The 21,208-nt window shown below is 41.2% G+C and overlaps 1 protein-coding gene across 2 annotated transcripts in view; it reads left to right on the top strand.

Moving 5' to 3' along the window:
* ZHX3 (zinc fingers and homeoboxes 3) overlaps positions 1-21,208 on the top strand; it is a 47,563-nt gene that overhangs the window by 5,644 nt on the left and 20,711 nt on the right. The window contains exons 1-2 of one of the 2 annotated variants that reach the window (XM_053394066.1): positions 14,843-15,017; positions 19,587-19,692. The gene's annotated coding sequence lies outside the window, so the exon portion shown is untranslated. Of the gene's footprint in view, positions 1-14,842; positions 15,018-19,586; positions 19,693-21,208 lie in introns of those variants that run through there. The other variant, XM_053394065.1, reaches the window with a different exon arrangement.

Genomic DNA, 21,208 nt, shown 5'->3' with positions numbered 1-21,208 from the left:
AAAGGCTGGATTTGTTTATACTTTTATGTCTCACATTTTCTTCAAGAAGCTCAAAGTGAATTATTTGGTCACCCCCCCCTACATTTATCCTGCACAACAACCCTGAAAGGTAGGTTAGACTGTGAAAGAGTGAATGGCTCAAGATCACACACTGAGCTTCATGGCTGAGTGAGGCTTTGAACCCTACAGTGGTATTCAACTAAGGGCAGGTCCACACCATACATTTAAAGCATGTCCAGGACACATTTAAAACACAGAAATCCTGGGAATTCTAGTTTTCCCCACAGAGCTACAATTCCCAGTACTCTTAACAGGCTACAGTTTCCAGGATTCTTTGGGGAAAGTCATTCACTTTAAATGTATACTGCATGTACTTTAAATGTATGGTGTGGGCCTGCCTTTTATTTTACTCAAGAGTAGACCCAATGAAATTAATGAAGATGACTAATATAGATCCACTAATTTTGAAACTCGGCTGAATACCATTCCTGGCCTCCCAAGTCTTAGTTACTCTAGTCACTATCCTATGACAGCTCTATATGCTGTCTCCAGAATAAGAGGTATTATAAAGAACAGGAAGAGGAGCAGTGGCAGCAACAAGTTAGACATATTGCAAGCTCATGTCCTGCTTGTGGGTTTCCCAGAGGCATCTGGTGGACCACTCTGGGAAATGGGATGTTGGACTAGGCAGGTTTCAGTCTAACCCGGCAAGACTCATATGTTCCTAAGGAACAGAACAAAATAATAACTCTCCCAAAAGGCCCTGAAATAGACACACAATTTGTCTTGTGTTGTTCTTGCTAATAACATATAAACATTATGTATCATTTACGTAAGAGCCCTGTAAGAAGATATTCAATGTCTTTGTTATGCTCCTTCTGGAACATAGGTGCCTTGGCACCTGAACCATTTCTGCTATTTGGGTTTCTTCATCTGTACTGCATCTCATCTGTCAGCGAGAGATGAATTGTTAGAAACGATTGACGCCGCAAGACAAACAAGTATTTGTGTTAGGCATCTTATGAAATTTAAATATATTTTCCTGTTGGTTTTAATGTCTTTATAACAGCATGGTGGGACTCCTTTATCGCAAATGAGGAGCTGAAGTGCACTGCATCCTGACAAACCTTGGAGTTGGGATTAGGACGCAGGTCTGAATACAGTTTTGCTGTTGGGTATCGCTGGCTGCCAGCATTCACCTTTCAGAAGATTGTAAACTGGGTATATGAGGTGTTGCCAGCCCTGGGGTTTCAGCCTCTGAGGAGCTATATGAGCTTTGGTTCTCACTGTGCATTTAATGAATACTTAGAAATTCCTTTCGTGTTACTATGAGGTCAAAGGAAAGGAAGGGTGATTTCCTTGCTTCCCTCAATCAGCCTTTGAAAAGCTCCATGAAGTCAGCTAGAATTAGTCTCTATTTGCAGATGAGGGACTAGAGCTGGAAGGGTAGATTCTCTCATGGGATTTGAACCCTGATTCAAAGTGAACATTGTGCCCACACCTCACATGGAAGTTCTCTGGGTTAATTTTGTGCCCTGTAAACAAGCCGGTGTTGGCTTCTGAAAGTAAGTAGTTATTGATATTTCCACAATGGTTGCCAACTGGTACATTTTTCCACAGTGACAATTGGTTGTGTTTAGTGTCTGTTTAGAAGTGGCTGCTTTTACAGGTTGCCCGTTATACAACAGGTTAGAGGCAAAAGCTATATCCTTTATTAGTAGCTCTTTTTAACTGTCCTTTATTGCTAACTTTAATATTGGTGGGGTTTTTTTGTAAACCTCTTTTAAGGTCTGTTAAATAAACAAATCCATTTTACTTAGACTGGGAATAATTATAACCCTCATTTATTGGGTAAGGGTAGTTAGAACAGGAGCAGAAAAGTGAACCCAACACTTCACAAAGTTTATTTAAAAATTTAGGATTGTGATTGATTGGAATGAGAATTTTCTTTATTGGATCAATGCTTCTATTGGGCTAAGAATATACAAAACCTTTTACCTGCTGAAGCACTGTGTTTAGTTAAAAAGTTGGTGAGAAACTCAACAAGAAAAATGTTTCTTGTAGAATATCAAGATGTTCATTCTTGCTTCATCAGTGTCAAGCACCTAGTAGGCCACATACACAACTGTTGGGCTGCAGTTGGTTTTGTGGATCCCATAGGTTTTATTGAGAAGTATAGACTCTCAGAACTGTCAGCATGAGATAAGCCCCTTGTATTGAACACCAGATAGCCACTGTAGAAGAGTGAACCTTTAAGTGAGAGAGGTGCCTTTAGTTTTCTCCAGCACAGTTGAAAGCAAGTGTGTTCAGGTAGACAATGAAATATTAAAGGCACCAGCTGTGACAGCATAAGGCCTGATTCAGAAAATCTGTGGTGTGGGTCACCTACAGGCAGCACCACACAGAACAATATGTTTTTGTGTGAAGCGGCCTTCCCATGCTGTTGGCCACATTTTCACCGTGACATTGCGAGCCTTCCATACATCCTGCTTTTAGATACTTGTTCATTTCATTGTTGGCAAAAGCGTTTTCCCAAACAGAGTTACCTCATGTCTCGGAAATATGGGTTTGCTTTACTCTTCACATTGGAATTAGTTTGCTCTGAAGATGTTTGTACACCTTTGTGGCAACACCAAAGCTTTGGTGGTACTGGAAAAATACTAGACACCAGAGAAAAGTGCGTAGGAAAGTTTTTTCCAGAAAAATTTCGGCCCAGCTAAAGGACAGATACCTAAAACTTGTCATCTAGCTCTTGTCATCTAAAACCCAGGCATGACTTACTTATTTTAAGGAATAGAAAAAAACATTGTACTATGGGTCCATATGCACACTTATGGTGATGGATTTATATTCATTAGATTTTTCCCTTCCAGAAATATAAACAAAATACAATAAGGTGAGATGAAGTTGCCTGGAAGCATTTCTTATGCTCAACAATAATCATTATGAGCACAGTAGAATATTACTATTGTTTATTAAATTTGTATACCATCCTTCATCCGAAGATCACAGGATTGTTCACAACATAAAAATACCAAATGAAAATACAAAATACGTAAGAAAACAGAAACAAACCAGTAACCCCCCCACACACATTTATAAAGCCATAGAATGTTAAACAGCCAAAGGCCTGGTAATGGAGAAGAGTTTTCACCTGGTGCCTGAAGATATGTAATGAAGACTCCAGGAGTGCCTCACTGGGGAGAGCATTCCACAAGTAGGGAGCCACCACAGAAAAGGCCTGTTTGTGTGTTGCTGCCTTCTGGGCCCCTTGTGAAGGAGGCACAAAAAGAAGGCCCCCAGTGTTGATCGCAGGGTCAGGTTTGGTTCATATGGGGAGAGGCGGTCCTTGAGGTAATGTTGCAAGATGCGTTGATATCTGTTTCTGAATTCTTGTTTCTTTACATATTTGCGTTTGAAAATGGTTAACAAAATAGCCAATGTATTGTAAGAGGGCTAATTTGAAATGGGCTCTAGCAATAGAGCATTTGCATTGCATGCAAAATATCGTGGTTTAATTCACAGCAGCTCCAGGTAGGTTTTGGGGGACCCTTGTCTAAAACTCTGGGTGGTGGTGCCAGTTGGTACTGAGCTGTATGAACTCAGCCGCCTGAGTTATATGAAAGCAGCCACCTGTGTTCTCAGCCTTTTAGTTCTCTTATCAGTTTCTTGCTTTTTCTCCCTTTTTAAAAAAATCATCCTTTTGGTGCAGCCAAGAATGGTTGTGCTAGTCTGAATAGTTCATTAGCAGTAACCCTCTTTTTTTGTCCCTCCTCTTCCCATGTTTACTGAAAATGTGATGCCAATTTAACGTTCTCCCGCTGTGCAGGAGTTTGGGGCATTTTTTAATTGCAGCAGGAGCAGGTGTGGTCAGTCCTAGGTTCAGAGGCTCTGTTTTAAGTTTCGTTTTACTTGTGATCAGTCAAATTAACCGCACTGTTCTAGCTGTGTGAACAAGAAGCAAGCATTATCTCTAGTGTGATATTAATCTTCCTGCCTACTATTTTGATATACAAGTCTAAACCACACTCTCTTTCTGTATTAACAGTGCTGCTTACTACTACTTCCTGGGCACTGTTTTTTTTTTAATTATATAAAAAAGTGATGTCTGTAGCTTGTCTTCTAAGTTCAAGGGGGAGAGCTGCTAATATTTGGGTTGAAGAATTTGTAAGAAAATGAAATCACCTTGGGAAGCATGGAGGCAACATGGAGTGTTTTATTTTCTTCTGAGTCAATAATGACTCAAATGTTCTAGCCCTGTGCTGCAGTCTTGGTGTGCTAATACTGAGCCATCTGGCTCGTAACAAGCTTCAAAACTAAGATATTAAACACTTCCAGATTTGTTAGTTCTCTTTTGAGAATAGTCATTAGTAGGACTGATTTTCCTTTTTTTTAAAAGATATTTATTAAAATTTTCCATTGTAATACATTAAAAAATCAAAAAAGAAAAAACAAAAAAGTTTAAAAACACATAGAATTCACAATCCTTATTTTCAATAACATATTTCCCTGACTTCCCCACACCTCCCCCTCTTGTATTCCAATTCAAATTGTTGGTTCAACAAGTTCTTATCCCTAATTTTTAACCTTTTTATATTTAGTTCATTTTAAAAAACCAATTTTGCCTTATAAACATCAATAGTGATACATCAGTGCTTATTCTTAAAACCTTTTTCTAAAGTCGGCCTAAATTCCCTTCCACGATTTCCTCAATTCTCAGACAGATAACAAAAGTAAAAACAAAACAGATTATAATTATGCACCCTTTGGATTCCTAAACTCCACCACCCCCCTTTCCCGGTTTCAATCCCCAACAAACGTCCATCAATCAATCTACTATCAGCCTGGAGATCTCACGTCCGAGGCTCTTAATTCTCTCTCAGTTCCTCTCTGCCGGTTTTTTTGATAGTCCTTGGTATTAAGCACCAAATCTCGGAGAAGCACTAGTCCAATAGGGTCCATGTTTCTTCCAGCCAGACCTCCATACTTAAAAGTGGAGCCTGAATCTTGTTTCTTACTCCTTTCAAGTCCAAATGTCCCCAAAGCTCCAACTTCCACCTTAATCAAATTTGTAATCCTTGGGTCTTCCGATCTCCACATAAGGAGATCTCTCCATTCTTCAGTCTCCAATTCAGACCAAATTTTCACCATCAAGTTCTTATTTTCCTTTGTAACCATCATGTCAGGCCTCTGGCCCTCCTTTATTTTCTGTAACATTACATCTCCTCCTTCCTTTTCCTCAGGAACAACATATATCTCTTCACACTCTCAGAACTCTCAAGTTTCTCTTCTTTTCCAGCTGCATGGGCTTCCTGAGTCAATTCCTTATCAAATTCAATAGATTTGTTTACTGTTAAGTCCAGAGTTGCAACATTTATAGCCAAAACATCAATTTGGCCTTGTAACTTTCCCAAGAGAAAAAACACTCTGTCCAATTCAGCCTGAATTTCCCCTCCTTCAGCCATTCTTGTAATGTCCCAAAATCCCCTCTAGAGGGATTTTGGTTACTTAGTATTCCTTCCAGTTCAAATCCAAAAGTCAAATTAGTTTGTATCAGTTCTTCCTTATTTTCAACAAAGTATAGTCAAATTATAACAAATATAGCCAGCAGAAGCAGCAGAAACAAAGTTCTCTTTTTCCGTCTTGACAGCTAATTTGACAGCTGTCAAACTCTTCAATGTCTTTTCAACAGGCTCTCTCACGGATCACTCCCGGGTCCGGGGGGGGTGGCACTTCAGCTCCCAAAATTAGCTCTTATCCTCCAGTAAAATTTCTTCTAGTGCCAAATCGTGAAATTAATGTCTTTTACCCAATAATAAAAGAAAGAATTCTCTCGACCTTAGTTAGCAGGTCCTTGCTTTAGATTGTTTACAAGACGGGGAGACGGACTTCCTGTTTACGCCTTCCCCGATCGTGCCTAATTCACAAAAGAAAAATTTCCTTAGAAATCCAATTTCCGTAGTACTCACGGGTTGTTATTTTAAAGTCCTAATCAGAAGAAGAAGTCAGTGCTCTCCGGCCATGGCAGCGCGGCTTCACTCCACAGGAGAAGCAGTCGACTCTCAGCACCGCGCCGCTCACCCCGTCCCCCGTTCCGAAGCCTTTAAAAAGGCTCCTTCGCAGGTCGGGGGGGCGCAAATGGTGCCCGCCAAGTCACCAGGTTCACAGGCTTCACCGCCTGTGATTTTTAAGGGTCCCCGCGTCGCCGCAGCGGTAAGACCCTAATCCTGTGGAGCCGATTCCCTCCGGAGCTCGGAGGGAATCCGCCATTAGCCGATGGCGCTAACCCGGAAGTCCCCAGTAGGACTAATTTTCCTAAGAATTTTGCGTACCTCATGAGATGGCTTGTGTTTTGGCTTCTTGTTTACAGTCTAGTGTTTGAAAAGAAAGAAGATAAGATTTGCAAGAGTTCAGATGTAGACTGGATTGACTTGCCAGAGTTCAGCATTGGAAAAGGGAGTTATTGTTTTGTTCTTTCTGTTTAACTATTTGTGTTTTTATATTGTGAACAGCCCTGAGAGCTTCTGATGAAGGGTGGAATGTCAGTCTAATAAATAAAATAAATATATAAAAATAAGTGTTTCCTGACTATCTGGTTAGTTTATCTAAGGGCACGACAACATTTTATGATAGAGCTTCCACTGGGTACCTGTAAATCAGTTTGCCAGCAGTAATTGGAGTGGATTCTATGGCCGTTCCAATGTTAAGTCAAACCTAAACTGTCAGTGTGAGTTCACAGGTAGCTGCTGCCTTATACTGAGTTAGACCACAAGTTGATCTATCTCAAAATTGTACTACTGTGAGGCAGGAGCTGTTTCCAACCAGGAGAGGCCAAGGATTGAACCAAAGACCTTATGCATGCAGAGCAGATCTCTACCACTGAATTGTTTGCTTGTGTTGCATTCACTAAAGATTAGTCTAGCATTCTGAAACATGCACGGATTCTGTCAGAAAGCTAAGACTCTAATGCTTCAGATTCATTATCATCATGACATGACAATTCTCTCACTGACAGATGTTGCTGAGATTACTTCCCGTATTTTCAAATCTCAGGTTGTGGTCTAGGGGGCATATGCCGACAATTACCCTCAAGTTTCTTGCTGGCATCAGATTGCAAAACTCTTTTACGAATGGGGCATTAACAGAGGGCTGTGCACACACCAGGGCAATAATATGTATGTGGATTGCTGTTCCATTGTGTGCAGTTGTGCAACTTTGTTCACACACAAGTGCTTTCAATTTTATGCCTCTGAAATCAGTCTTGATGTTTCCTGACCACACTAGTGGGTGGTCCTTCATGGAATTTATTTGTTCTGTATTCTGTTGTCCTCTCCCATCAAGTAGTATTTTCCTGTCATCCATAAGTTCCGGAAACCTGTCCAGCTGTGGCCATGCACACACGTATTTGCTTGTCCTTGCAACAGCACCTTTTACATTTTTTTTATTTTTTATTTTTGAAGAACAAGTTTTTTAGTACAGTGGTACCTCAGTTTACAAACTTAATCTGTTCAGAAGTCCGTTCTTAAACTGAAACTGTTCTTAAACTGAGGTGCGCTTTCCCTAATGAGGCTTCCCGCCACCGGTGCCCTTCCACCGTTCAGATTCCATTCTTAGACCGAGGTAATGTTCGCAAACCGGGACACTACTTCTGGTTTTGCGGAGTTCATAAACCAAATCGTTCATAAACAGGACTGTTCTTAAACCGAGGTACCACTATATGCCAGATTTGCACAAAAGAGCAGTCAGAAATAATGATAATAAATACACTTCCATCTCTCCAAGTGCCATGGACCCCTCAGCTCCATCAGAAGCAGGAATGCTTTGGCAAATTCAGATGGACCAGTAGGAGAGCCAGTGTGGTGTGGTGTGGTGTAGTGGTTAAGAGCGGTAGTCTCGTAATCTGGGGAACCAGGTTCGCATCTCTGCTCCTCCACATGCAGCTGCTGGGTGACCTTGGGCCAGTCATACTTCTTTGAAGTCTCTCAGCCCCACTCACCTCACAGAGTGTTTGTTGTGGGGGAGGAAGGGAAAGGAGAATGGTAGCCGCTTTGAGACTCCTGAAGGGGAGTGAAAGGTGGGATATCAAATCCAAACTCTTCTTAGGAAGGCAGAGAAGATGGTGTGGTGGTGAAAGATTGAGACCCAGGGTTGGAGGAGAGAGGTCCTTCCCATGTGATTCTAGATGTCAGAGGATGGATGGTGGGGGTGGAGATGCTCCTTCAGGTGTACAAAACAACACCCTAATATTGACGGTGGGGGAGGAATCTGATCAAGGAGGAGTGCCTGTGTGTATTCTAGGAGCCCTACTGAGCAATGAATTACTGCAGCCAACCTAGGAGCTTTTCACTTTGTTGATGTTATGAATTCCCTTCTGGGTAGAGCCATACCCATTTAATTTATCTGACAGTACAGTGAAATACAGACAGACGTCTTTGTATAGCTGCTAGGATGGGAAATGCAAACCAAATATACAATACTTTATTTAGCATAGTTCAGCTGAAGTACACAAGTGATAATTGTTTGCAAGAGTGTAATACTCAAATTGCCTTTCAGTATTAGTTTGTATTGAATTACAGTGGTACCTCAAGTTACATACACTTCAGGTTACATACGCTTCAGGTTACAGACTCCGCTAACCCAGAAATAGTGCTTCGGGTTAAGAACAGAAATCGTGCTCCGCAGGCGTGGCAGCAGCAGGAGGTCCCATTAGCTAAAGTGGTGCTTCAGGTTAAGAACAGTTTCAGGTTAAGAACGGACCTCCAGAACGAATTAAGTACTTAACCCGAGGTACCACTGTATTAGGAATTTTGATTACAGATCACTCACTCCCCCCCACCCTGGTGAATAGAAACATCTTTTTTCCTCAGTTTTTCCAATTTTATTTCTACTTTTCAAGTTTATACATTTCACTAGTTTTATACATTTCACTAATTTTACAATCATTTTAACATTTCAAAACTTGACTTCCTTCCTCCTCTTTCTGCAGTTCCTTAAATTTATTTTTAATATCCTCTGCATATCCAAATTAACTTAATTTGCTCATTTATTCATCTACTTTAAATATATACTCTTATAAAACTGCAGGTTATTACAATAATCATGCCAATGATCTTATCTGTTTACAATTTATCTGTAAATATTCTACAAACCATTTCCATTCTTTTATAAAAAGTTTATAAAAGAAGGCAGAGGGCCTTCACAGTAGTGGCACCCTCCCACCAGATGTCAAAGGAAAAAACAACTGCCAAAGTTTTAGAAGACATCTGAAGGCAGCCCTGTTTTGGGAAGCTTTTAATATCTGAAGAACTATTGTATTTTAATATTTTGTTGGAAGCCGCCCAGAGTGACTGGGGAAACCCAGCCAGATGGGCGGGGTATAAATAATAAATTATTGTTGTTATTGTTATTGTTTTATTGTTATCTTGATTTCTTATTCTTCTGGTGAATAGGAACTTCCATGACTGTGAATAACAGAAAGTTTCTCTAGGTTCCAAAATAAAGCTAGACATTTGACCGAGAGTGACTGCCTGCATTTGCTATTATCTTGTGCTTGATATTTGCTGAGGACCATCAAGCTAAACCAACTTATTCCCGAGACAGAATAATCAGATTCCACGTACCTGTCCTTTTTAACCTCTTAAAAGTACTGAGGAACGAATACCCAAGAGTCACCCCCTGTAAAATACTTTATCTTTTCTTTGAAAGAAAGAGGACCTCTTATTGCCTGGTAACCTTATGAGGGGGAACTGAATGCCACTTTCTCCCCCCCCCCATCACTGATTATGTCAGATGTACCCCATTCCAAAGGGCCCTGTACCCTAGAGCTGCTTCAAGACTGTCAGCGATGGTGGGCACTCTCTTTTTTTTAGAAGACAAGCTAAATATAGATGTAACTAGCATACCACAGCACAGTGAACATTGGTCTTAAATTTGTATATGGGAAGCTGAATTTGGGCTTTTAAAATTATAAATTGATGAAGTACAGTGGTACCTCTGGTTGCGAATGGGATCCATTCCGGAGGCCCGTTCGCAACATGAAAAGCCGGCAACGTGAAGCGCTGTATCTGCGCAGGTGTGCGGTTTGGTGCTTCTGCGCATGCGCTATTTAGCACTTCTGTGCATGTGCAAGTGGCGAAACCCGAAAGTAACCCTTTCCGGTGCTTCTGGGTTGCTGCGGGACGCAACCTGAAAAAAACGTAACATGAAGCAAACGTAATATGAGGTATGACTGTATAGTTATGGTGTAATATATATTAACATTGAAGAAACGTATGTATTTCCTTTTGGGGGGGGGAGTAAATTCTCTTTGAACCTGTGAAGGAGACATGAGCAAATGGAGTGTGTGGTTTGTTCATAGGAAACCTCATGTAGATTAAGGCAGGTCATGTCCACATGAACATTTGCCTCAGGTTCACAGCCCTTTGACACATCTCAAATGTTGTTGCCACAAAGGGCACAACCAGGAAAGCCAGGAATATGAGATGCACCAAAGGTAGCAGCTGGCGTCGGTGTGTCCGCACAGCCAAATAACACCTAAAAGCAATAGGTGACTAAGCCTATTGCTCTTTAAAATAAGGGGGGAAACCAGGGGGAGGCAAGCTAAAAACACCTTCGTATTAGTGGTCAAGCAAGATCAGCTGAGGGGAGTAAACAAGGTGACTATTTTTTTATTAACAAAATAAGTCAGCTGTTTGAGATCATGTTGTGAACTGCCTTGCCTACAAAGTTTCCTTTACTTTCTGCAGTAACTCTTTCATGCAGCCCAAACACCTTTGGTAAGAAGTCTGTAATTATCTGCAGTTGCTTAGGTTTCTAGATCAAATAAAGGTAACCTTGCTCAGAATGGGTGTGTGTGTGTGTGTGTAGAGTCCATAGCCAGAAAATATAAAGTGTCTCCTCTTTTTAATGGAGAGTCAATTAAACTGACCTAGAGCCAGATTACTGATGTGAATACTTTAGGCTAGGGGCTGTCACTTGAAGAGACTTACTGTCTCTATATAACAAATTAGGAAACATAAGCATATTTATTGTACAAAAGCAGACCTTTGGCCTGGGCTCATTTGTGCATGTAGGTTTCCTCATATGTGGATCACTGCCTTTGGTTAGATTTATGTAATACCCTGCCTTTTCAAGTATTTCGGCCTGTTTCACATGTAACGGTAAGCCTAACCATGGTTTAGTATGAATTAGCAAACATGCAGGCTCTTGGAGAGGAGAACATGGCAGCTTTTTTCCTCCCCAGTCGTTCTGCTGTTGCACATAGCTAAACTATGGGTTGCTTTAATCCAGGCTTCCTCAGCCTCGGCCCTCCAAACTTTTTTGGCCTACAACTCCCATGATCCCTAGCTAGCAGGACCAGTGGTCAGGGATGATGGGAATTGTAGTCTCAAAACATCTGGAGGGCCGAGGTTGAGGAAGCCTGCCTTAATCCACTTCTGGGTTTGTGGTTTAGCTCTCTCCAGACCAAACCATGAGCTGCAACTCAGGTTTGTGAAATAACTGCAGATCGGTTGCCTTTAAATATAGAGAGGAGATGCAGCCAGATCTGGGTAGACCATGTTACTAATGTTGCTAATTTCCCCCATAACTTTAGTCCAGAAAGCTGTCCAAGGGCAGGTCCACCATAGGTACCAATAAGTCCCTATGGCTCTACAGTGCCACCAGTAGGATGTATTCCTTGAGTTTTGAATATGTATCATTCACTCAGGTGAAAATTCATGAACAATTTTCGTGGAGTTTTCTCTTAGACTAAATAGAATGGTTTCATGGACCAGAGTTTATCAATGGGAAGCGACCCTGAAGTTAAATGTTCATTTGGGTGGGGAGGAATGAAGCTTACTAGAAACCTTTTTTTTGTGCTAGGGCAGGTCCCAAATCATGTACACATTTATACAAATATGTAATTCATTATCCTCTTTTCAGCAGAAATGTTACTCTTGGATCCAAGTAAGCACAAACTTATTTCACAGTCCAGAATCTTCCTCCTCTGTCCTCCCCCTCAGTTTTTATTGGCACAATATTTTGTTGCAAAATTTTATATTGTTGAAAATTACAAAGTAGTTTTCAAATTATGCTATTGGGTGCAAACTCTCTGGAACATTCCCTAGAGGGGATAGGATTGTGGAATGAAACATCTGCATGTTTTAAAGCTGTGGAGAAAAATAACTGTCCCCTCTTTCCCCATCCACACCCATTTCTTTAGAAAACAAATTTGGATAGATTTAAGCCATAGCCCTCAAAACAAAACTTTCCATATTTAAGATAAAATATTTCAAACAGCTTTCTTCTTGCATTTTCAAGAAAAGCTATTGATTTTTAAAATTTATTTTAATATTGCCATTTGTGGGCTATTATTTTAAAATGAAAAATTTCCCCATCTTCCCAAAGTTCTTGTTTTTAGCCTGTAAACTTCTGAGTAGGGAAGAAATACTCTCTGCCTTGCCAGGCAAAAGAGTTTGGTCTGAAGTTATAAGATCAAGTGCAGGTCAAGTTTTCTGCCACACAAGCAAAAGTTTAAAGAGAAGGCAAAGTGATTGAATTTCCCACTGATGAGAACAAATGATATGTTAATTCTGAGACAAAAGGAATGTGGTGTACTTTGCGGCTGTATATGTGAATTGACCTTCCTTTCCACAGCTGTTCATCTGCCTCCCTTTGAAGCTAAGAAACTGCATTTCTAAGCCTAGTATCCAAAGGAAAACTGCTTGTTTTCTGAAAATTGCAAATGCAATTTCTACTAAGTTTTACTTCACCAAATTAGATTTTAAAGGCATGTCTTTACAGTATGGCATTCTAACCAATCTATTAGATTTTTTAAAAAAAAATCATTCCCTTGTAACTGTACACAAAGTGTCTCAGTTGTAACCTTCATCTGTTGAGAAAGACCTATAATGGGACTGAGCCATTGTGCCAGAAAAATAATCTGGAATTTCAGTTTTCTTTATTTAATGCTCTGGCACTTAATTTAAACTTTCTGTATTTAACCTACAGTGGTACCTCAGGTTAAGTACTTAATTCGTTCCGGAGGTCCGTACTTAACCTGAAACTGTTCTTAACCTGAAGCACCACTTTAGCTAATGGGGCCTCCTGCTGCTGCCGCACCTCTGGAGCACGATTTCTGTTCTCACCCTGAAGCAAAGTTCTTAACCCAAGGTAATATTTCTGGGTTAGCGGAGTCTGTAACCTGAAGTGTATGTAACCTGAAGCGTATGTAACCCGAGGTACCACCGTATTTGCCACTGAAAAACTTAAACTTGTATGGTTAAATAAAATAATACAGTTTCACAATATAATGAGTCATTCAACAATCCAAATTGTTACATCCAAACTAGATGATCACTTAATCTACTAATTCGGAAGATGCTAAATGAATTGGGCTGAACCAAAGTAAAGAAGCCAGTTCAAAAGGTATTTCAAGTAAGTGTCATAAGACACACAATATACAATTACAGGAGAACATTTTATGTGGCTATTATAAACTAGTCAAGTTGCTGAAAATACAGGCAGTAACTGTGCAATCCGGGCATGTCTACTCAGAAGTTAGTCACACTGAGTTCACTGGGCCTTCCTCCCAGGTAACCTCATGGTGGCCTCATAAGCCTGCAGGCAATTAAATACACTATGGCAGATTTGGAATCCCGCATATTTGTTATTGCAAATTGATTTTGGTTTCCCTCTTGGTGGGGTGCTTAACGTTGAATGGTGGTCTGTGAGGAGCCACAATTTGAAATAACAGGTTGGGTGCCTTCATGTATTCTTCTTGCATTGGAATTCCATCCCAGATTTGTTCCAAACAACTGAAGAAAAGTTTAAATGCAACTGTCCTGGTTATGATGGTTTCTGTCCGTGGCTTCTGGCTGCAGATGGTTGACCTGCTCTGATCACAGAATTGTTGAGTTGGAAGGGACCCTGAGGATCATCTAGTTCAAGCCCCTGCAATGCAGGAATAGGTAGCTGTCCCATATGGTGATTGAACCTTCAACCTTGGCTTTAGCAGCACCACGCTCTTACCAACAGAGCTATCCAGACAGTAAGAATGAATAGGTGAAGCAAGAGTCTAAGAGAACAGGGAAACAGGGCCAAGGGCACGAGAAGGAAACATGCCAAGGGAAGTGAGTTGGGATACAAAGTGTTGACATTTAAGAGAGGAAGAAATTTAGGGGAGTAAGAGGGAGAAAAAGCTGGAGGGAGTGGGGAGAAAATGGGCAGAGGAGAGAGTTGTAGAATTGTATGGTGATTTGAAACAATCAGCCAGATATTTGGCTACAGGACCTTAGTCTACTCTAATTTCCCCTGTTGCATAACAAGAATTAACAATAACTAGCCCAGAAGAATGTAAGGCCAGGGCATAGTATGCTCCAGCAGAACTTTTGTGCAGCTTTTCAAAGCAAAGCACCCTCATTCAGCACTTTTCACCACTTGTTCTCTCATTACGTATTAAATTTTTCCTGGCAAATTCTTGGTAACTTCGCAGGTCAAGGACTTGGCATTCAGCTCTGATCGCTTTCCAAAGTGTGTTTGAAATCTTAACCCCATAAACAATAACAAGAATATATGTTTTGTAGACTCTTTTTACCCTGAAACTTTAAGATGCAAGCTTCAAATAGCTATTGTCTTGTCGTGGGAGCCAGACTTTCTAGAATATCTCATCTTTATCTGCGAGCTAATACAGAAATGTGGGCTTGGGTGCCTCCTGATTAACCAAAACATGGAAGAATGACTGTGGGCTGGAAAACCTGGATGAGCCTTCGTAGCGTCTGCTGTGACGTCACAAACCACATTCTGCTGTTATAGTTACCGAAAGGTATTGGAATCCTGTGTATGGAGCTGGGTTAAATATTGTGAGAGTCACAGCTGAGGTGGGGGGAAAACCACAGGAATAGTGGCATCGGTACATTCGCTGCAGAGGTTTAATGCAGAAGGGCATTTTGGCTTTTAAGGGTAGAAATTAAGACTAATAAAGGAAAAAAAGGGCCGAGTGAGTTTGTAAGCTGTTGAAACATACTCCTGAAAAAGTGGTAAGATGCATTTCCCCATCCACTCGGCTTTTAAAAACACTCATATTTTTTTTGCTCTTGTTTGTGGAGACATGGGATAGCTGCTAAGATAAACTTGCTCTAAAATATCTGAGACTGCATTATGGCCTCTGTCCCTTCAGGCAAGACAACTGCTGCCATACTTTCATTTTACTGGCAACTTTGGAAGGGTGGTAATTTATAAATATTTACAAATAGGTTTATTATATTTTACAAATATTCTTATGCTGGGTTTAACCAAGGTTCTGTGTGAGAGAGCTTTGGTTTTTATATCTTTTGTAAGCTTGTTGTGCATGCTAACCGGCTAGCATCTTGACCCACGCAGTAAGATTTGTAAGCAGCTTACCATGTGGCATTTGGCCATCAGAATCCACTCCATTTTTTGTTCCTTTAATGCCTCACAAGAATTTTGTAAGAATAATCCTTGTTACTTCTAGGCCACTATACAATATATTGATTAACTAGCTTCCCCACAGTTTAATTTGACTGGACTTAGCTGTCCAGGTGTCCCTTTACCTAACTAGTTTCTGTCTTCATTCTGCCTCCCTCTTCCCCACCTCCCAGTTAGTAAGCTGTTTCTGAAATGGATATTATTGGAATACTTTTGCAGCATCATAACACCAGCACCTAAGCAGCAATTGAAATAATGGTAAAGGTAAAGGACCTCTGGATGGTTGAGTCTAGTCAAACTTGACTATGGGGTGCAATGCTCATCTTGCTTCAGGCTGAGGGAGCTGGCATTTGTTTGCAGAAGAGTAGTTATTATTCTATACAAAATGTTTCTGGGAATCAACCCGTGCTAAGGGTGCTGCTACGTGTTAACACTGACACTACTTGTGAAAACCCTTGTGTTACATTGCTGCCTCCTGCAACAAACACATGGCATAATATATGAATGTTCGGGTCTTTAAGCATCCATGTTCACACTTCATGGAATGAATACTGAATGGGCCAGTGTTCCTTCAGACTTGAATAAAGTTGTACGATGTGCACACTTCACATGTTTGCTGTTGGAAACACTGGTATAATTTCACTGTCTCAGAGCAATCATTATGTGTACCGCTATCCGGAAGACAGATATAGACAGCAGTAATTTGGGGAAATTAATTGGACTCTTTGGATACATCTGATGCCTGGATTCCAGGCCTGGTTTGTAGGCCAATTTAGCCCACACGGGTTTCTTGTTGGTCCATGTGGCCTTTAGGACAGTGTATATATAGTACAGTACACAATCTGTGTGCCCTGATTTCTTAGGATTAGTGCAGGGGTCTCTCCTGGGGAAAGACATCTTTCTTGATCCCTTTCCAACCCCCTACTGCTTCTCACAATGTGTCTTCCAGTTACACAGTATAGCGCATAGCTGGCAGCATGGGGATCTGTTGCCTGGATGTCTGTTCTTATTAGGGATGGGCAAATGTGTTGGTTTTGGTTTCTCTCCATTTGTCATTTTTCGAAACTTAAGTTCAGTTCTCTACTTTATTTATTTATAAGCGGTGCTCATGATCATTTGTCTGCAAAATTTGCCTAACGTGCACATTTTAAATGTAATATTACCCAATATGCACATTTTTGCAAGCACTTTTCATTAAATTGAATTTTTGTAAGTTGTTTTCACTAATAATGTGCATTTTATGCATGATTTACCCTAGCAGATGCATTTTTGAACATATTACTCTGGTGGTGAGCTGAGTTGCAAAATTCGGAGAAGTGCAACTTACGAAGGACGGTTTTGTTTTGGTTAGCATATTGCCTTTGAATGTGAACTTCTTTGAATTTCTCCCTACCTTTTAGTGACACAACTGAGAACCTCTCATTTCCTACAAGGACATCTGGTGTCCATTGTCAATTAAGAGGTTTAACTTTTAAAATTTGTGCAGATGTAGGTTTTATTACGGCAACTGCAGTTTGTGCTCAGTCACTAGCAGTACTTGAAACCTCTGCCACAGTCCTTTAGCCCATCAGTTTTTCCAACAAGGGGCAAAGCATGAGTATCATGTGTTGCTGTTTGAACAGAAGTGACATGATGCTGAAAATAATTAAGTCTGGGTGTGGTTGGTGCTTGGCTGGGAGGCTTCCTAAGAAGTTGACTTATACTGAGTCTACAACAAAAATAAACTAGGCAGACCAGTTTGCCTCAGGAATGAGAATCCTATGCAAACTTCCCCGTGCTCTTGGACTCCAGCTCCCATCAGCCCCAGACATCATGGCCAGTAGTTAGGGATGATGGGAACTGTAGTCTAGGAACATCTGGAGAGCCATATATTCTCAGGATTGACTAGTGCAGTATGGGGAAATCATTGAGTTAGCTGACATGGGCTGGGGCAGGGCAGGGTTATGAAGAGGTTGGCGCTGCAAAGATGCACCAGCAGAGCCAAGCCAATGCTCCTGCTGGTGAATTTGCACAGCCCTGACCTGACTGCCACCCTGCCGCAGCCCAGCCCTGTCCAGGTAAGCTGTAGTGACAGTGGTACCAAGAGGGAAGCCCCTCCCTACAACACTGACTGCCACTGCCAGTTCCTCATTCCTGGCAGCAAATAGCCAGGTTTTCAAACAAGAATCTTTCCCAGTCCCTTTCTTCAACCTTTAGAATGGACAAAAATCTCAATATTCTGGCAGGTGTATTAATTTTGGAAGTTTGAAGTAAAGCTGATTGTTTTCTTTTTTTCATTTTATTATATCATATATTAATATATTAATATATTATATTAATTTTATAATGAATGATTTTAGAGTGTTGTTTGTGTTGTACTTTTGTACTGTTTTATTGTTGTTAGCTGCCCTGAGCCCGGCTTCGGCTGGGGAGGGCGGGATATAAATAAAATTTATTATTATTATTATTATATTATTATTATATCATGGATTTTTCTTAAAAGAAATGATTTATCTTAAAGGTTGCTTTCCCTGTATTCTGTGCATTCTTTTGTGTGTGTGAGTTTTATATTTGGTTATACATCTGTCTTTGAGTTTAGCCTCAATCTTTTAAAGGAAACTGTTTTAAGCAATTTACCAGTTCTGAACAGATAGAATTGACTTGCCACTTTGAAGAGAGGAAGCCTATAGTGGAAAGTCAAGCGGAAGACCTATATATAGCCATTGGTTGTAACGGTGTTGGTTTGGTGGTTGTGATTGCTTCTCTAAACAATTTCCTGGCTAGTTGATTGTGGCATTTGGAACCTTTAGCACACAGATGACATGCTGCTGCTGCTGATCAGTATCTGAGTGATTAATGCTTATTCATTTAATTTTTTTCTGGATACTCCCAAATGAATTATCTGTGAAAGGTAATTGGCCATCATGGTAAAATCGAACTCCAGTAGCTTTAATTTGCACATAATACTAAACCATAGTTTAGCACTACATGGATGAGATTCCATGAGACTTGAGTGAAGTGTCAGGTTCACACATTCCCCCTACATAGGATCATAGGTAGCTGCCATGTATCAAGTCAGAACCGTTGGCCCATCAAACTTAGAATTGTCTACACTGACTGGCAGCAGATCTTTATGGTTTCCAGTGGGACATTCCCAGCCCTACCTGGAGAAGACTTATACTGAGTTTAGTTTTGCTTTGAAAGAATCTTGACTTAGTGTTAGGGATTGCAGTTTACAACATGGGCTATGAATATGGCCTGTTTAACCATTGTTGTACTCAGGATTGCTTGCTGCTGTGGGTCTAAAGGTATTTACTAACAATATCATTTATAAAGGTAAAGGGACCCCTGACCATTAGGTCCAGTCGTGACTGACTCTGGGGTTGCGGCACTCATCTCGCTTTATTGGCCAAGGGAGCCAGCGTACAGCTTCCCGGTCATGTGGCCAGCATGACTAAGCCGCTTCTGGTGAACCAGAGCAGCGCACGGAAATGTCGTTTACCTTCCCGCCAGAGCGGTACCTATTTATCTACTTGCACTTTGACGTGCTTTCGAACTGCTGGGTTGGCAGGAGCAGGGACCGAGGAACGGGAGCTCACCCCGTCGCAGGGATTCAAACTGCCGACCTTCTGATCGGCAAGTCCTAGGCTCTGTGGTTTAACCCACAGCGCCACCCGCGTCCCTTATAATGGATAGTTACAGGAAAATAACTATTGGTCATGCCATGATAAAAAGATGGATTCCTGGAGGCTGTAGTGGGGGAAAGAAGAGGAGGACAGAACCTCAGAACGGATGAAACAAACTCTGGTTCTTAGGCTAGGATGCTTCTCTCTCTCTCTCTCTCTCTCTCTCTCTCTAATAGCAGGGATTAGTGTTTTTTATTGAAGCATTCTTTCTTCTCCCACCAACTCCCACCTCCAGTATCCTGAAGTGATACAGTCCCAACCAGGAGGGCTAGACTGCATACTTCTATAAAAAAAGAGATTTGTCTGCCTCAAAGTATCCTATGAATGAATATTCCAAGGGGCTGCAGGGATGTGCCTGATTTTTCAGACATATTGTATCCTGACGGTCTTGGTGGTTCATTTCAGTTTCATTGCAATTGGCAGAACTTAGTGCATGCTCTTAAAAAGTTGCCTAGAAATTTACTAATGCAATCACGGTCTCTTTAATAATTCCAGGGCTAAATCGGGATTGCAGCTGTCCGGACAAAATATCTAATGATGCCTAAAAGGAAAGAGAAGGAAATGGAAAGTGATGCATTAAGAAAACATTGACTTTTTTCAGGTATGCATTGGTCTTGGTATTTTTTTACTTGGCTCTCATACATAGGGTCATTGCAGCCTTTTAATGTAAAGGTCATGTATGCCAGTGATGCAGTGGTAAAGACTTTGGAGCATGAGCTCATTATGACACCAGCCCCATAGCCATGCCCCTAAGAAGAGTTCAAAAATGTAGGCCACGGTATACGCACACCCACATCCCAGCAGCACTATATCACAATGCGCAGTCTCAGCTCACAGTCATAGACTTAGTATGAATATGTAAGCATCAAGGGTTGCTGCAGAGGCGATCACAGCCACTGTACTCCTTCCCTGGACCTTCTGCTGCTGCAGCGCTGTGATCTCAACTATGATTTGGCTTTGTATGTTGCCCAAACCTGGGCTCATGATTTGTCTCTTCCAGGTGAACCATGAGCTGTAAATCAAAAAATCAAACATGGTTTGGTTAAGTGTTGTATCAGTTCATAGAAGAGAGCATAGGTGCCAACTCCCTGGGTGCCTGAGCATCAACAAAATTCCCTATGAAGGGACTGGGCGCCCACAAATTTTGGTGCCAGGACCATGTTGCATGGTCGTGGGGCCAAGCTGGCACTCCTGGAAGAGAGAGATAGTGTTGTGTTTAGAACATTGGACTTCGTCTAGGAGTGTGAAAGAAATTTGTTTCAGTTTGCATTTAAATGCAGTTCACACTTTCTGAAACAGTATGTGAACTGAAATACAGCCGTCCTTCAAAATTCACATTTTTCTGAATTTTGCAGTGTAGTTCTCTAGCTTAAAAAAAAGTGTACTAAAATGCACAAACCAGGGTAAAAATTGTCAGGAGCTCGTCCTACTCTCGAGTAGAACCTTGGCAGAGACATATGCCCGACTGGCATGTTCCCTCCCTCTTGGTCGATCGTTCGGGAGCTTCAAAAGCTTTCTTCAGCCCGAACATCACAGCGACCGATGCCAACAGACATCGGCACACTTAGGGATTCGCAGAGTCTTTGCAGCTTGCGTAACAGACCTCAGCAACTCAGCATTTTGGCTAATCTACTTTATTTACATATAAACATACACGGAGCACTGCAACATGGCTCTCTCTCTCTCTAGCATCAGACAGCAAAGAGAATGAACGAAGGACAATAGTCCCACTTCATAGAACACAGTAACACAAACATCCTGTCTCCGTCACTTCCCACTCTGTGGAGTCAAAACATACACCATCATGTGAAAGACAACAATTCCATGACTGCAATCACACAGATGGAATTCTAACAAAAATGTGCATAAAAATTAGTGGAAATAACATAGAAAAATACAGTGGAACCTCTATTTGCGACCATAATCAGTACCGGAGGTCTGTCCAGAGGTCAAAATGGGTTGCTGGGAGAGGCACCATTGTGCGCAAGCGGCGATTGCCCACTTCTGTGCATGTGTGAATGGCAATTGCCCACTTCTGCGCATGTCGAATGGCAACTGCCGCTTCTTCGCATGCGTGAACGACGATTGTCGTTCTTGTGCATGCATGAATGGTGGCA

The sequence above is a fragment of the Podarcis raffonei genome, chromosome 6, assembly GCF_027172205.1.
Source record: "Podarcis raffonei isolate rPodRaf1 chromosome 6, rPodRaf1.pri, whole genome shotgun sequence".
Classification (NCBI taxonomy): Eukaryota; Metazoa; Chordata; class Lepidosauria; order Squamata; family Lacertidae; genus Podarcis; species Podarcis raffonei.
The sequence above is the reverse complement of the archived record's forward strand: the minus strand, read 5'-3'. Positions and strand labels throughout refer to the sequence as shown.